Genomic DNA, 16,782 nt, shown 5'->3' with positions numbered 1-16,782 from the left:
GTCAGAAATAGTGTTGAGTGGTGGTGTCTGAGTCAGTGTTGGGTGGTGGTGTCTGAGAAAGTGTTCGGTGGTGGTGTCTGAGGCTGTGTTGGGTGGTGGTGTCTGAGGCAGTGTTGGGTGGTGGTGTCTGAGGCAGTGTTGGGTGGTGGTGTCTGAGGCAGTGTTGGGTGGTGGTGTCTGAGGCAGTGTTGGGTGGTGGTGTCTGGGGCAGTGTTGGGTGGTGGTGTCTTGGGCAGTGTTGGGTGGTGGTGTCTGATGTAGTGTTGGGTGGAGGTGTCTGAGGCAGGGTTGGGTGGTGATGTCTGAGGCAGTGTTGGGTGGTGGTGTCTGGTGTAGTGTTGGGTGGTGGTGTCTGAGGCAGTGTTGGGTGGTGGTGACTGTGGCAGTGTTGGGTGGTGGTGACTGTGGCAGTGTTGGGTGGTGGTGACTGTGGCAGTGTTGGGTTGTGATGTCTGATGCAGTGTTGGGTAGTGGTGTCTGAGGCAGTGTTGGATGGTGGTGTCTGAGGCAGTGTTGGGTGGTGGTGTCTGAGGCAGTGTTGGGTGGTGGTGTCTGAGGCAGTGTTGGGTGGTGGTGTCTGAGGCAGTGTTGGGTGGTGGTGTCTGAGGCAGTGTTGGGTGGTGGTGTCTGAGGCAGTGTTGGGTGGTGGTGTCTGAGGCAGTGTTGGGTGGTGGTGTCTGAGGCAGTGTTGGGTGGTGGTGTCTGAGGCAGTGTTGGGTGGTGGTGTCTGAGGCAGTGTTGGGTGGTGGTGTCTGAGGCAGTGTTGGGTGGTGGTGTGTGAGGCAGTGTTGGGTGGTGGAGCCTGAGGCAGTGTTTGGTGGTGGTGTCTGAGGCAGTGTTGGGTGGTGGTGTCTGAGGCAGTGTTGGGTGGTGGTGTCTGAGGCAGTGTTGGGTGGTGGTGTCTGAGGCAGTGTTGGGTGGTGGTTTCTGAGGCGGTGTTGGGTGGTGGTGTCTGAGGCGGTGTTGGGTGGTGGTGTCTGAGGCGGTGTTGGGTGGTAGTGTCTGAAATAGTGTTGAGTGGTGGTGTCTGAGTCAGTGTTGGGTGGTGGTGTCTGAGGCTGTGTTGGGTGGTGGTGTCTGAGGCTGTGTTGGGTGGTGGTGTCTGACGCAGTGTTGGGTGGTGGTGTCTGAGGCAGTGTTGGGTGGTGGTGTCTGAGGCAGTGTTGGGTGGTGGTGTCTGAGGCAGTGTTGGGTGGTGGTGTCTGAGGCAGTTGTTGGGTGGTGGTGTCTGAGGCAGTGTTGGGTAGTGGTGTCTGATGTAGTGTTGGGTGGTGGTGTCTGAGGCAGTGTTGGGTGGTGGTGTCTGAGGCTGTGTTGGGTGGTGGTGTCTCAGGCAGTGTTGGGTGGTGGTGTCTGAGGCAGTGTTGGGAGGTGTTGTCTCAGGCAGTGTTGGGTGGTGTCAGAGGCAGTGTTGGATGGTGGTATCTGTGGCAGTGTTGGGTGGTGGTATCTGTGGCAGTGTTGGGTGGTGGTGTCTGAGTAAGTGTTGGGTGGTGGTGTCTGAGGCAGTGTTGCGTGGTAGTGCCTGAGACAGTATTGTGTGGTGGTGTCTTAGGCAGTGTTGGGTGGTGGTGCCTGAGGCAGTGTTGGGTGGTGGTGTCTGAGGAAGTGTTGGGTGGTGGTGTCTGAGGCAGTGTTGCGTGGTAGTGCCTGAGACAGTATTGTGTGGTGGTGTCTTAGGCAGTGTTGGGTGGTGGTGCCTGAGGCAGTGTTGGGTGGTGGTGTCTGAGGAAGTGTTGGGTGGTGGTGTCTTAGGCAGTGTTGGGTGGTGGTGTCTGAGGCAGTGGGTGTGTGGTGGTGTCTGAGGCAATGGTTGTGTGGTTGTGTCTGAGATAGTGTTGGGTGGTGGTGTCTGATGTAGTGTTGGGTGGTGGTGTCTGAGGCAGTGTTGGGAGATTGTGTCTGAGGCATTGTGGGTGATGGTGTCTAAGGATATGGTTGTGTGGTGGTGTCTGAGACAGTATTGGGTGGTGGTGTCTGAGATAGTGTTGGGTGGTGGTGTCTGTGGCAGTGGTTGGGTGGTGGTGTCTGAGGCAGTGGTTGTGTGGTTGTGTCTGATGTAGTGTTGGTTGGTGGTGTCTGAGGCAGTGGATGGGTAGTGGTGTCTGAGGCAGTGTTGGGTGGTGGTGTCTGAGGAAGTGGTTGTGTGGTTGTGTCTGATGTAGTGTTGGTGGTGTCTGAGGCAGTGGTTGTGTGATTGTGTGTGAGGAAGTGTTGGGTGGTGGTGTCTGAGGCAGTGGTAGGGTGGTGGTGTCTGAGGCAGTGTTGGGTGGTGGTGTCTGATGTAGTGTTGGGTGGTGGTGTCTGAGGCAGTGGATGGGTGGTGGTGTCTGATGTAGTGTTGGGTAGTGGTGTCTGAGGCAGTGTTGGGTGGTTGTGTCTGAGGCAGTGTTGGGTAGTGGTATATGTGGAATTGTTAGGTGGTGGTGTCTGAGGCAGTGTTGGGTGGTAGTGGCTACGGCAATGTTGGTTGGAGGTTGCGTCTGAGGCAGTGTTGGGTGGTGGTGTCTGAGGCATTAGTTGATTGGTGGTGTCTGAGGCAGTGGTTGGGTGGTGGTGTCTGAAGCAGTGTTGGGTTTTAGTGTTTGAGGCAGTGTTGGGTAATGGTGTCTGAGGCAGTGTTGGGTGGTGGTGTCTGAGGCAATTTTGGGTGGTGTTGTCTGAGTCAGTGTTTGTTGGTGGTGTCTGAGGCAATGTTGGGTGGTGGTTTCTGAGATTGTGTTGGATGGTGGTGTCTCAGGCAGTGTTGCGTGGTGGTGTCTGAGGCAGTGGATGGGTGGTGGAGTCTGAGATAGTGTTGGGTGGTGGTGTCTGAGGCAGTGTTGCGTGGTGGTGTCTGAGGCAGTGGATGGGTGGTGGAGTCTGAGATAGTGTTGGGTGGTGGTGTCTGAGGTAGTTTTAGGTGGTGGTATCTGAGTTAGTGTTGGGTGGTGGTGTCTGAGGCAGTGTTGGGTGGTAGTGTCTAAGGTAGTGTTGGTTGAGGTTGCGTCTGAGGCAGTGTTGGGTGGTGGTGTCTGAGGAAGTGTTAGGTGGTGGTGTCCAAGGCAGTGTTGGTTGGTGGTTGCGTCTGAGGCAATGTTGGGTGGTGGTGTCTGAGGCATTAGTTGATTGGTGGTGTCTGAGGCAGTGGTTGGGTGGTTGTGTCTGAGGCTATTTTGGGTGGCGTTGTCTGAGGCAGTGTTGGGTGGTGGTCCCTGAGGCAGTGTTTGGTGGTGGTGTCTGAGGCAGTGTTTGGTGGTGGTGTCTGAGGCAGTGTTGGGTGGTGGTGTCTGAGGCAGTGTTGGGTGGTGGTGTCTGAGGCAGTGTTGGGTGGTGGTGTCTGAGGCAGTGTTGGGTGGTGGTTTCTGAGGCGGTGTTGGGTGGTGGTGTCTGAGGCGGTGTTGGGTGGTAGTGTCAGAAATAGTGTTGAGTGGTGGTGTCTGAGTCAGTGTTGGGTGGTGGTGTCTGAGAAAGTGTTCGGTGGTGGTGTCTGAGGCTGTGTTGGGTGGTGGTGTCTGAGGCAGTGTTGGGTGGTGGTGTCTGAGGCAGTGTTGGGTGGTGGTGTCTGAGGCAGTGTTGGGTGGTGGTGTCTGAGGCAGTGTTGGGTGGTGGTGTCTGAGGCAGTTGTTGGGTGGTGGTGTCTGAGGCAGTGTTGGGTAGTGGTGTCTGATGTAGTGTTGGGTGGTGGTGTCTGAGGCAGTGTTGGGTGGTGGTGTCTGAGGCTGTGTTGGGTGGTGGTGTCTCAGGCAGTGTTGGGTGGTGGTGTCTGAGGCAGTGTTGGGAGGTGTTGTCTCAGGCAGTGTTGGGTGGTGGTGTCAGAGGCAGTGTTGGATGGTGGTATCTGTGGCAGTGTTGGGTGGTGGTATCTGTGGCAGTGTTGGGTGGTGGTGTCTGAGTAAGTGTTGGGTGGTGGTGTCTGAGGCAGTGTTGCGTGGTAGTGCCTGAGACAGTATTGTGTGGTGGTGTCTTAGGCAGTGTTGGGTGGTGGTGCCTGAGGCAGTGTTGGGTGGTGGTGTCTGAGGAAGTGTTGGGTGGTGGTGTCTTAGGCAGTGTTGGGTGGTGGTGTCTGAGGCAGTGGGTGTGTGGTGGTGTCTGTGGCAGTGGTTGGGTGGTTGTGTCTGAGGCAATGGTTGTGTGGTTGTGTCTGAGATAGTGTTGGGTGGTGGTGTCTGATGTAGTGTTGGGTTGTGGTGTCTGAGGCATTGTTGGGTGATGGTGTCTGTTGCAGTGTTTTGTGGTGGTGTCTGAGGCAGTGTTGGGTGGTTGTGTCTGAGGCAGTGTTGGGTAGTGGTATATGAGGAATTGTTAGGTGGTGGTGTCTGAGGCAGTGTTGGGTGGTAGTGGCTACGGCAATGTTGGTTGGAGGTTGCGTCTGAGGCAGTGTTGGGTGGTGGTGTCTGAGGCATTAGTTGATTGGTGGTGTCTGAGGCAGTGGTTGGGTGGTGGTGTCTGAAGCAGTGTTGGGTTTTAGTGTTTGAGGCAGTGTTGGGTAATGGTGTCTGAGGCAGTGTTGGGTGGTGGTGTCTGAGGCAATTTTGGGTGGTGTTGTCTGAGTCAGTGTTTGTTGGTGGTGTCTGAGGCAATGTTGGGTGGTGGTTTCTGAGATTGTGTTGGATGGTGGTGTCTCAGGCAGTGTTGCGTGGTGGTGTCTGAGGCAGTGGATGGGTGGTGGAGTCTGAGATAGTGTTGGGTGGTGGTGTCTGAGGTAGTTTTAGGTGGTGGTATCTGAGTTAGTGTTGGGTGGTGGTGTCTGAGGCAGTGTTGGGTGGTAGTGTCTAAGGTAGTGTTGGTTGAGGTTGCGTCTGAGGCAGTGTTGGGTGGTGGTGTCTGGGGAAGTGTTAGGTGGTGGTGTCCAAGGCAGTGTTGGTTGGTGGTTGCGTCTGAGGCAATGTTGGGTGGTGGTGTCTGAGGCATTAGTTGATTGGTGGTGTCTGAGGCAGTGGTTGGGTGGTTGTGTCTGAGGCTATTTTGGGTGGTGTTGTCTGAGGCAGTGTTGGGTGGTGGTGCCTGAGGCAGTGTTTGGTGGTGGTGTCTGAGGCAGTGTTTGGTGGTGGTGTCTGAGGCAGTGTTGGGTGGTGGTGTCTGAGGCAGTGTTGGGTGGTGGTGTCTGAGGCAGTGTTGGGTGGTGGTGTCTGAGGCAGTGTTGGGTGGTGGTTTCTGAGGCGGTGTTGGGTGGTGGTGTCTGAGGCGGTGTTGGGTGGTAGTGTCAGAAATAGTGTTGAGTGGTGGTGTCTGAGTCAGTGTTGGGTGGTGGTGTCTGAGAAAGTGTTCGGTGGTGGTGTCTGAGGCTGTGTTGGGTGGTGGTGTCTGAGGCAGTGTTGGGTGGTGGTGTCTGAGGCAGTGTTGGGTGGTGGTGTCTGAGGCAGTGTTGGGTGGTGGTGTCTGAGGCAGTGTTGGGTGGTGGTGTCTGGGGCAGTGTTGGGTGGTGGTGTCTTGGGCAGTGTTGGGTGGTGGTGTCTGATGTAGTGTTGGTTGGAGGTGTCTGAGGCAGGGTTGGGTGGTGATGTCTGAGGCAGTGTTGGGTGGTGGTGTCTGGTGTAGTGTTGGGTGGTGGTGTCTGAGGCAGTGTTGGGTGGTGGTGACTGTGGCAGTGTTGGGTGGTGGTGACTGTGGCAGTGTTGGGTGGTGGTGACTGTGGCAGTGTTGGGTTGTGATGTCTGATGCAGTGTTGGGTAGTGGTGTCTGAGGCAGTGTTGGATGGTGGTGTCTGAGGCAGTGTTGGGTGGTGGTGTCTGAGGCAGTGTTGGGTGGTGGTGTCTGAGGCAGTGTTGGGTGGTGGTGTCTGAGGCTGTGTTGGGTGGTGGTGTCTCAGGCAGTGTTGGGTGGTGGTGTCTGAGGCAGTGTTGGGAGGTGTTGTCTCAGGCAGTGTTGGGTGGTGGTGTCAGAGGCAGTGTTGGATGGTGGTATCTGTGGCAGTGTTGGGTGGTGGTATCTGTGGCAGTGTTGGGTGGTGGTGTCTGAGTAAGTGTTGGGTGGTGGTGTCTGAGGCAGTGTTGCGTGGTAGTGCCTGAGACAGTATTGTGTGGTGGTGTCTTAGGCAGTGTTGGGTGGTGGTGCCTGAGGCAGTGTTGGGTGGTGGTGTCTGAGGAAGTGTTGGGTGGTGGTGTCTGAGGCAGTGTTGCGTGGTAGTGCCTGAGACAGTATTGTGTGGTGGTGTCTTAGGCAGTGTTGGGTGGTGGTGCCTGAGGCAGTGTTGGGTGGTAGTGTCTGAGGAAGTGTTGGGTGGTGGTGTCTTAGGCAGTGTTGGGTGGTGGTGTCTGAGGCAGTGGGTGTGTGGTGGTGTCTGAGGCAATGGTTGTGTGGTTGTGTCTGAGATAGTGTTGGGTGGTGGTGTCTGATGTAGTGTTGGGTTGTGGTGTCTGAGGCATTGTTGGGTGATGGTGTCTGTTGCAGTGTTTTGTGGTGGTGTCTGAGGCAGTGTTGGGTGGTGGTGTCTGGGGCAGTGTTGGGTGGTGGTGTCTGAGGCAGTGTTGGGAGATTGTGTCTGAGGCATTGTGGGTGATGGTGTCTAAGGATATGGTTGTGTGGTGGTGTCTGAGACAGTATTGGGTGGTGGTGTCTGAGATAGTGTTGGGTGGTGGTGTCTGTGGCAGTGGTTGGGTGGTGGTGTCTGAGGCAGTGGTTGTGTGGTTGTGTCTGATGTAGTGTTGGTTGGTGGTGTCTGAGGCAGTGGATGGGTAGTGGTGTCTGAGGCAGTGTTGGGTGGTGGTGTCTGAGGCAGTGGTTGTGTGGTTGTGTCTGATGTAGTGTTGGTGGTGTCTGAGGCAGTGGTTGTGTGGTTGTGTCTGAGGAAGTGTTGGGTGGTGGTGTCTGAGGCAGTGGTAGGATGGTGGTGTCTGAGGCAGTGTTGGGTGGTGGTGTCTGATGTAGTGTTGGGTAGTGGTGTCTGAGGCAGTGTTGGGTGGTTGTGTCTGAGGCAGTGTTGGGTAGTGGTATATGAGGAATTGTTAGGTGGTGGTGTCTGAGGCAGTGTTGGGTGGTAGTGGCTACGGCAATGTTGGTTGGAGGTTGCGTCTGAGGCAGTGTTGGGTGGTGGTGTCTGAGGCATTAGTTGATTGGTGGTGTCTGAGGCAGTGGTTGGGTGGTGGTGTCTGAAGCAGTGTTGGGTTTTAGTGTTTGAGGCAGTGTTGGGTAATGGTGTCTGAGGCAGTGTTGGGTGGTGGTGTCTGAGGCAATTTTGGGTGGTGTTGTCTGAGTCAGTGTTTGTTGGTGGTGTCTGAGGCAATGTTGGGTGGTGGTTTCTGAGATTGTGTTGGATGGTGGTGTCTCAGGCAGTGTTGCGTGGTGGTGTCTGAGGCAGTGGATGGGTGGTGGAGTCTGAGATAGTGTTGGGTGGTGGTGTCTGAGGTAGTTTTAGGTGGTGGTATCTGAGTTAGTGTTGGGTGGTGGTGTCTGAGGCAGTGTTGGGTGGTAGTGTCTAAGGTAGTGTTGGTTGAGGTTGCGTCTGAGGCAGTGTTGGGTGGTGGTGTCTGAGGAAGTGTTAGGTGGTGGTGTCCAAGGCAGTGTTGGTTGGTGGTTGCGTCTGAGGCAATGTTGGGTGGTGGTGTCTGAGGCATTAGTTGATTGGTGGTGTCTGAGGCAGTGGTTGGGTGGTTGTGTCTGAGGCTATTTTGGGTGGTGTTGTCTGAGGCAGTGTTGGGTGGTGGTGCCTGAGGCAGTGTTTGGTGGTGGTGTCTGAGGCAGTGTTTGGTGGTGGTGTCTGAGGCAGTGTTGGGTGGTGGTGTCTGAGGCAGTGTTGGGTGGTGGTGTCTGAGGCAGTGTTGGGTGGTGGTGTCTGAGGCAGTGTTGGGTGGTGGTTTCTGAGGCGGTGTTGGGTGGTGGTGTCTGAGGCGGTGTTGGGTGGTAGTGTCAGAAATAGTGTTGAGTGGTGGTGTCTGAGTCAGTGTTGGGTGGTGGTGTCTGAGAAAGTGTTCGGTGGTGGTGTCTGAGGCTGTGTTGGGTGGTGGTGTCTGAGGCAGTGTTGGGTGGTGGTGTCTGAGGCAGTGTTGGGTGGTGGTGTCTGAGGCAGTGTTGGGTGGTGGTGTCTGAGGCAGTGTTGGGTGGTGGTGTCTGAGGCAGTTGTTGGGTGGTGGTGTCTGAGGCAGTGTTGGGTAGTGGTGTCTGATGTAGTGTTGGGTGGTGGTGTCTGAGGCAGTGTTGGGTGGTGGTGTCTGAGGCTGTGTTGGGTGGTGGTGTCTCAGGCAGTGTTTGGTGGTGGTGTCTGAGGCAGTGTTGGGAGGTGTTGTCTCAGGCAGTGTTGGGTGGTGGTGTCAGAGGCAGTGTTGGATGGTGGTATCTGTGGCAGTGTTGGGTGGTGGTATCTGTGGCAGTGTTGGGTGGTGGTGTCTGAGTAAGTGTTGGGTGGTGGTGTCTGAGGCAGTGTTGCGTGGTAGTGCCTGAGACAGTATTGTGTGGTGGTGTCTTAGGCAGTGTTGGGTGGTGGTGCCTGAGGCAGTGTTGGGTGGTGGTGTCTGAGGAAGTGTTGGGTGGTTGTGTCTTAGGCAGTGTTGGGTGGTGGTGTCTGAGGCAGTGGGTGTGTGGTGGTGTCTGTGGCAGTGGTTGGGTGGTTGTGTCTGAGGCAATGGTTGTGTGGTTGTGTCTGAGATAGTGTTGGGTGGTGGTGTCTGATGTAGTGTTGGGTTGTGGTGTCTGAGGCATTGTTGGGTGATGGTGTCTGTTGCAGTGTTTTGTGGTGGTGTCTGAGGCAGTGTTGGGTGGTGGTGTCTGGGGCAGTGTTGGGTGGTGGTGTCTGAGGCAGTGTTGGGAGATTGTGTCTGAGGCATTGTGGGTGATGGTGTCTAAGGATATGGTTGTGTGGTGGTGTCTGAGGCAGTATTGGGTGGTGGTGTCTGAGATAGTGTTGGGTGGTGGTGTCTGTGGCAGTGGTTGGGTGGTGGTGTCTGAGGCAGTGGTTGTTGTGTTGTGTTTGATGTAGTGTTGGTTGGTGGTGTCTGAGGCAGTGGATGGGTAGTGGTGTCAGAGGCAGTGTTGGGTGGTGGTGTCTGAGACAGTGGTTGTGTGGTTGTGTCTGATGTAGTGTTGGTGGTGTCTGAGGCAGTGGTTGTGTGGTTGTGTCTGAGGAAGTGTTGGGTGGTGGTGTCTGAGGCAGTGGTTGGGTGGTGGTGTCTGAGGCAGTGTTGGGTGGTGGTGTCTGATGTAGTGTTGGGTGGTGGTGTCTGAGGCAGTGGATGGGTGGTGGTGTCTGATGTAGTGTTGGGTAGTGGTGTCTGAGGCAGTGTTGGGTGGTTGTTTCTGAGGCAGTGTTGGGTAGTGGTATATGAGGAATTGTTAGGTGGTGGTGTCTGAGGCAGTGTTGGGTGGTAGTGGCTAAGGCAATGTTGGTTGGAGGTTGCGTCTGAGGCAGTGTTGGGTGGTGGTGTCTGAGGCATTAGTTGATTGGTGGTGTCTGAGGCAGTGGTTGGGTGGTGGTGTCTGAAGCAGTGTTGGGTTTTAGTGTTTGAGGTAGTGTTGGGTAATGGTGTCTGAGGCAGTGTTGGGTGGTGGTGTCTGAGGCAATTTTGGGTGGTGTTGTCTGAGTCAGTGTTTGTTGGTGGTGTCTGAGGCAATGTTGGGTGGTGGTTTCTGAGATTGTGTTGGATGGTGGTGTCTGAGACAGTGTTGCGTGGTGGTGTCTGAGGCAGTGGATGGGTGGTGGAGTCTGAGATAGTGTTGGGTGGTGGTGTCTGAGGTAGTTTTAGGTGGTGGTATCTGAGTTAGTGTTGGGTGGTGGTGTCTGAGGCAGTGTTGGGTGGTAGTGTCTAAGGTAGTGTTGGTTGAGGTTGCGTCTGAGGCAGTGTTGGGTGGTGGTGTCTGAGGAAGTGTTAGGTGGTGGTGTCCAAGGCAGCGTTGGTTGGTTGTTGCGTCTGAGGCAATGTTGGGTGGTGGTGTCTGAGGCATTAGTTGATTGGTGGTGTCTGAGGCAGTGGTTGGGTGGTGGTGTCTGAGGCAGTGTTGGGTGGAGGTGTCTGAGGCAGTGGTTGGGTGGTGGTGTCTGAGGCTATTTTGGGTGGTGTTGTCTGAGGCAGTGTTGGGTGGAGGTGTCTGAGGCAGTGTTGGGTGGAGGTGTCTGAGGCAGTGTTGGGTGGTGGTGTCTGAGGCAATGTTGGGTGGTGTTGTCTGAGGCAGTGTTGGGTGGTGGTGTCTGAGGCAGTGTTGGGTGGTGGAGTCTGAGGCAGTGTTGGGTGGTGGAGTCTGAGGCAGTGGATGGGTGGTGGTGTCTGAGGCAGTTTTGGGTGAGGGTGTCTGAGGCAGTGGATGTGTAGTGGTGTCTGAGGCAAAGGATGGGTGGTGGTGTCTGAGATAGTGTTGGGTGGTGGTGTCTGTGGCAGTGGTTGGGTGGTGGTGTCTGAGGCAGTGGTTGTTGTGTTGTGTCTGATGTAGTGTTGGGTGGTGGTGTCTGAGGCATTAGTTGATTGGTGGTGTCTGAGGCAGTGGTTGGGTGGTGGTGTCTGAAGCAGTGTTGGGTTTTAGTGTTTGAGGCAGTGTTGGGTAATGGTGTCTGAGGCAGTGTTGGGTGGTGCTGTCTGAGGCAATTTTGGGTGGTGTTGTCTGAGTCAGTGTTTGTTGGTGGTGTCTGAGGCAATGTTGGGTGGTGGTTTCTGAGATTGTGTTGGATGGTGGTGTCTGAGGCAGTGTTGCGTGGTGGTGTCTGAGGCAGTGGATGGGTGGTGGAGTCTGAGATAGTGTTGGGTGGTGGTGTCTGAGGTAGTTTTAGGTGGTGGTATCTGAGGTAGTGTTGGGTGGTGGTGACTGAGGCAGTGTTGGGTGGTAGTGTCTAAGGTAGTGTTGGTTGAGGTTGCGTCTGAGGCAGTGTTGGGTGGTGGTGTCTGAGGAAGTGTTAGGTGGTGGTGTCCAAGGCAGTGTTGGTTGGTTGTTGCGTCTGAGGCAATGTTGGGTGGTGGTGTCTGAGGCATTAGTTGATTGGTGGTGTCTGAGGCAGTGGTTGGGTGGTGGTGTCTGAAGCAGTGTTGGGTTTTAGTGTTTGAGGCAGTGTTGGGTAATGGTGTCTGAGGCAGTGTTGGGTGGTGGTGTCTGAAATAGTGTTGGGTGGTGGTGTCTAAGGCAGTGGTTGTGTGGTGGTGTCTGAGGCAGTAGTTGGGTGTTTGTGTCTGAGGCAGTGGTTGTGTTATTGTGTCTGAGATAGTGTTGGGTGGTGGTGTCTGATGCACTGTTCGGTGGTGGTGTCTGAGGCAGTGTTGGGTGGTGGTGTCTGAGGCAGTGTTGGGTGGTGGTGTCTGAGTCAATGTTGGGTGGTGGTGTCTGAGGCAGTGTTGGGTGGTGGTGTCTAAGGCAGTGTTGGGTGGTGGTGTCTGAGGCAATGTTGGGTGGAGGTGTCTGAGGCAGTGTTGGGTGGTAGTGTCTGAGGCAGTGTTGGGTGTTGGTGTCTGAGGAAGTGTTGCGTGGATGTGTCTGAGGCAGTGTTGGGTGGTGGTGTCTGAGGCAGTGTTGGGTGGTGGTGTCTAAGGCAGTTTTGGGTGGTGGTATCTGAGTCAGTGTTGGGTGGTGGTGTCTGAGGCAGTGGTTGGGTGGTGGTGTCTGAGGCAGTGGACGGGTGATGGTGTCTGAGGCAGGCTTGGGTGGTGGTGTCTGAGTCAGTGTTGGGTAGGGGTTTATGAGGCAGTGTTGGGTGGCGGTGTCTGAGGCAGTGTTCGGTGGTGGTGTCTGAGGCAAGGTTGGGTGGTGGTGTTTGAGATAGTTTTGTGTGGTGGAGTCTGAGGCAGTGTTGGGTGGTGGTGTCTGAGGCAGTGGATGATTGGTGGTGTCTGATGTAGTGTTGGGTGGTGGTGTCTGAGGCATTGTTGGGTGGAGGTGTCTAAGGCAGTGTTGGGTGGTGGTGTCTGATGTAGTGTTGGGTGGTGGTGTCTGAGGCAGTGTTGGGTGGTGGTGTCTGACGCAGTGTTGGGTGGTTGTGTCTGAGGCAGTGTTGGGTAGTGGTATATGAGGAATTGTTGGGTGGTGGTGTCTGGGGAAGTGTTGGGTGGTGGTGACTGAGGCAGTAGTGGGTGTTGGTGTCTGAGGCAGTGTTGGGTGGTGGAGTCTGAGGCAATGATGGGTAGTGGTGCCTGAGGCAGTGTTGGGTGGTGGAGTCTGAGGCAGTGTTGGGAGGTAGTGTCTGCGGCAGTGTTGGGTGGTAGTGCTTGAGGCAGTTTGTGTGGTGGTGTCTGAGGCAGTGTTGGGTGGTGGTGTCTGAGGTAGGTTTAGGTAGTGGTATCTTAATTAGTGTTGGGTGGTGGTGTCTGAGGCAGTTTTGGGTGGTAGTGTCTAAGGCAGTGTTGGTTGAGGTTGCGTCTGAGGCAGTGTTGGGTGGTGGTGTCTGAGGCAGTGTTGGGTGCTAGTGTCTAAGGCAGTGTTGGTTGGTGGTTGCGTCTGAGGCAATGTTGGGTGGTGGTGTCTGAGGCAGTGGTTGGGTGGTTTTGTCTGAGGCAATTTTGGGTGGTGTTGTCTGAGGCAGTGTGGGGTGGTGTTGTCTGAGGCAGTGTTGCGTGGTGGTGTCTGAGGCAGTGTTGGGTGGTGGTGTCTGAGGAAGTGTTGGGTGGTGGTGTCTAAGGCAGTGTTGGGTGGTGGTGTCTGAGGCAGTGTTCGGTGGTGGTGTCTGAGGCAGTTTTGTGTGGTGGTGTCTGAGGCAGTGTTGGGTAGTGGTTTATTAGTCAGTGTTGGGTAGTGGTGTCTTAGGCAGTGTTGGGTGGTGGTGTCTGAGGCAGTGTTGGGTGGTGGTGCCTGAGGCAGTGTTGGGTGGTGGTGTCTGATGCAGTGTTGGGTGGTGGTGTCTGAGGCAGTGTTGGTTGGGGGATGTGTCTGAGGCAGTGTTGGGTGGTGGTATCTATGGCATTAGTTGGGTGGTGGTGCCTGAGGCAGTGTTGGGTGGTGGTGTCTGATGCAGTGTTGGGTGGTGGTGTCTAAGGAAGGGTTGGGTGGTGGTGTCTGAGGCAATGTTAGGTGGTAGTGTCTGAGGCAGTGTTGGGTGGTGGTATCTGAGGCATTAGTTGGTTGGTGGTGTCTAAGGCAGTTTTGGGTGGTGGTATCTGAGGCAGTGTTGGGTGGTGGTGTCTGAGGCAATGTTAGGTGGTGGTGTCTGAGGCAGTGTTGGGTGGTGGTATCTGAGGCAGTGTTGGGTGGTGGTATCTGAGGCATTAGTTGGGTGGTGGTGTCTGAGGCAATGTTGGGTGGTGGTATCTGAGGCAGTGTTGGGTGGTGGTGTCTGAGGCAATGTTAGGTGGTAGTGTCTGAGGCAGTGTTGGGTGGTGGTATCTGAGGCAGTGTTGGGTGGTGGTATCTAAGGCAGTGTTGGGTGGTGGTGTCTGAGGCAATGTTAGGTGGTAGTGTCTGAGGCAGTGTTGGGTGGTGGTATCTGAGGCAGTGATGGGTGGTGGTATCTGAGGCAGTGTTGGGTGGTGGTATCTGAGGCAGTGTTGGGTGGTGGTATCTGAGGCAGTGTTGGGTGGTGGTATCTGAGGCATTAGTTGGGTGGTGGTGTCTAAGGCAGTTTTGGGTGGTGGTATCTGAGGCAGTGTTGGGTGGTGGTGTCTGAGGCAATGTTAGGTGGTAGTGTCTGAGGCAGTGTTTGGTGGTGGTATCTGAGGCAGTGTTGTGTGGTGGTGTCTGAGGCAGTGTTGGGTGGTGGTGTCTGAGGCAATGTTAGATGGTAGTGTCTGAGACAGTGTTGGGTAGTGGTGTCTGAGGCAGTGTTGTGTGGTGGTGTCTTAGGCAGGGTTGGGTGGTGATGTCTGAGGCAGTGGACGGGTGACGGTGTCTGAGATAGTGTTGGGTGGTGGTGTCTGAGGCAGTGTTGGGTGGTGGTGTCTGAGGCAGGGTTGGGTGGTGGTGTCTGAGGCAGTGGTTGGGTGGTGGTGTCTGAGGCAGTGGTTGGGTGGTGGTGTCTGAGGCAGTGGTTGGGTGGTGGTGTCTGAGGCAGTGGTTGGGTGGTGGTGTCTGAGGCAGTATTGGTTGGTGGTGTCTAAGGCAGTTTTGGGTGGTGGTGTCTGAGGCAGTATTGGTTGGTAGTGTCTAAGGCAGTTTTGGGTGGTGGTGTCTGAGGCAGTGTTGGGTGGTGGTGTCTGAAGCAGTACTGGTTGGTGGTGTCTGGGGCAGGTGATGGGTGGTAGTGTCTGAGACAGTGATGGGTGGTGGCGTCTGAGGCAGTGGTTGGGTGGTGGTGTCTGGGGCAGTATTGGTTGGTGGTGTCTGAGGCAGTTTTGGGTGGTGGTATCTCTAGGCAGTGTTGGGTGGTGGTGTCTGAGGCAATGTTAGGTGGTAGTGTCTGAGACAGTATTGGGTAGTGGTGTCTGAGGCAGTGTTGTGTGGTGGTGTCTGAGGCAGTGAATGGGTTGTGGTGTCTGAGAAAGTGTTGGGTGGTGGTGTCTGAGGCAGGCTTGGGTGGTGGTGTCTGAGGCAGTGGTTGGGTGGTGGTGTCTGAGGCAGTGGTTGGGTGGTGGTGTCTGAGGCAGTGGTTGGGTGGTGGTGTCTGAGGCAATGGTTGGGTGGTGGTGTCGGAGGCAGTATTGGTTGGTGGTGTCTAAGGCAGTTTTGGGTGGTGGTGTCTGAGACAGTGTTGGGTGGTGGTGTCTGAGGGAGTATTGGTTGGTGGTGTCTGGGGCAGGTGATGGGTGGTAGTGTCTGAGACAGTGATGGGTGGTGGCGTCTGAGGCAGTGGTAGGGTGGTGATGTCTGAGGCAGTGATGGGTGGTGGTGTCTGAGGCAGGGTTGGGTGGTGATGTCAGAGGCAGTGGACGGGTGATGGTGTCTGAGGCAGGGTTGGGTGGTGGTGTCTGAGGCAGTGGTTGGGTGGTGGTGTCTGAGGCAGTGGTTGGGTGGTGGTGTCTGAGGCAGTGGTTGGGTGGTGGTGTCTGAGGCAGTGGTTGGGTGGTGGTGTCTGAGGCAGTATTGGTTGGTGGTGTCTAAGGCAGTTTTGGGTGGTGGTGTCTGAGGCAGTGTTGGGTGGTGGTGTCTGAGGCAGTTTTGGGTGGTGGTGTCTGAGGCAGTATTGGTTGGTGGTGTCTGGGGCAGGTGATGGGTGGTAGTGTCTGAGACAGTGATGGGTGGTGGCGTCTGAGGCAGTGGTTGGGTGGTGATGTCTGAGGCAGTGATGGGTGGTAGTGTCTGAGACAGTGATGGGTGGTGGCGTCTGAGGCAGTGGTTGGTTGGTGGTGTCTGAGGCAGTATTGGTTGGTGGTGTCTAAGGCAGTTTTGGGTGGTGGTATCTGAGGCAGTGTTGGGTGGTGGTGTCTGAGGCAATGTTAGGTGGTAGTGTCTGAGACAGTATTGGGTAGTGGTGTCTGAGGCAGTGTTGTGTGGTGGTGTCTGAGGCAGTGAATGGGTTGTGGTGTCTGAGAAAGTGTTGGGTGGTGGTGTCTGAGGCAGGCTTGGGTGGTGGTGTCTGAGGCAGTGGTTGGGTGGTGGTGTCTGAGGCAGTGGTTGGGTGGTGGTGTCTGAGGCAGTGGTTGGGTGGTGGTGTCTGAGGCAGTGGTTGGGTGGTGGTGTCGGAGGCAGTGGTTGGGTCGTGGTGTCTGAGGCAGTTTTGTGTGGTGGTGTGTGAGGCAGTGTTGGGTTGTGGTGTCTTAGGCAGTGTTGGCTGGTGGTGTCTGAGGCAGTGTTGGGTGGTGGTGTGTGAAGCAGTGTTGGGTGGTGGTGTCTGAGACAGTGTTGGGTGGTGGTGTCTGAGACAGTGTTGGGTGGTGGTGTCTGAGGCAATGTTGGGTGGAGGTGGTGTCTGAGGCAGTGTTGGGTGGTGGTGTCTGAGGCAGTGTTGGGTGGATGTGTCTGAGGCAGTGTTGGGTGGTGGTGTCTGAGGCACTGTTGGGTGGTGGTGTCTGAGGCAGTGTTGGGTGGTTGTGTCTAAGGCAGTGTTGGTTGGTGGTGTCTGAGGCAGTGTTGGGTGGTGGTGTCTGATGCAGTGTTGGGTGGTGGTGTCTGAGGCAGGGTTGGTTGGTGGATGTGTCTGAGGCAGCGTTGGGTGGTGGTGTCTGAGGCATTAGTTGATTGGTGGTGTCTGAGGCAGTGGTTGGGTGGTGGTGTCTGAGGCAGTGGTTGGGTGGTGGTGTCTGAGGCAGTGGTTGGGTGGTGGTGTCTGAGGCAGTGGTTGGGTGGTGGTGTCTGAGGCAATTTTTGGTGGTGTTGTCTGAGGCAGCGTTGGGTGGTGTTGTCTGAGGCAGTGTTGGGTGGTGGTGTCTGAAGCAATGTTGGGTGGTGTTATCTGAGGCAGTGTTGGGTGGTGGTGTCTGAGGCAGTGTTGGGTGGTGGTGTCTGAGGCAGTGTTGGGTGGTGGTGTCTGAGGCAGTGTTGGGTGGTGGTGTCTGAGGCAGTGTTGGGTGGTGGTGTCTGATGCAGTGTTGGGTGGTGGTGTCTGAGGCAGTGTTGGTTGGTGGATGTGTCTGAGGCAGTGTTGGGTGGTGGTATCTGAGGCAGTATTGGTTGGTGGTGTCTGAGGCAGTATTGGTTGGTGGTGTCTAAGGCAGTTTTGGGTGGTGGTATCTGAGGCAGTGTTGGGTGGTGGTGTCTGAGGCAGTATTGGTTGGTGGTGTCTAAGGCAGTTTTGGGTGGTGGTATCTGAGGCAGTGTTGGGTGGTGGTGTCTGAGGCAATGTTAGGTGGTAGTGTCTGAGGCAGTGTTGGGTGGTGGTATCTGAGGCATTAGTTGGGTGGTGGTGTCAGAGGCAATGTTGGGTGGTGGTATCTGAGGAAGTGTTGGTTGGTGGTGTCTAAGGCAGTTTTGGGTGGTGGTGTCTGATGTAGTGTTGAAAATGAAATTGAAATTGAAATAAGTTTATTGAGGTAAAATACACACAAAGGGATGAGGTAGCTCAAGCTATTCTCACCCCATTCAGTACAA

Source organism: Procambarus clarkii, chromosome 6, assembly GCF_040958095.1.
Source record: "Procambarus clarkii isolate CNS0578487 chromosome 6, FALCON_Pclarkii_2.0, whole genome shotgun sequence".
Classification (NCBI taxonomy): Eukaryota; Metazoa; Arthropoda; class Malacostraca; order Decapoda; family Cambaridae; genus Procambarus; species Procambarus clarkii.
This window is presented reverse-complemented; position numbering follows the sequence as displayed.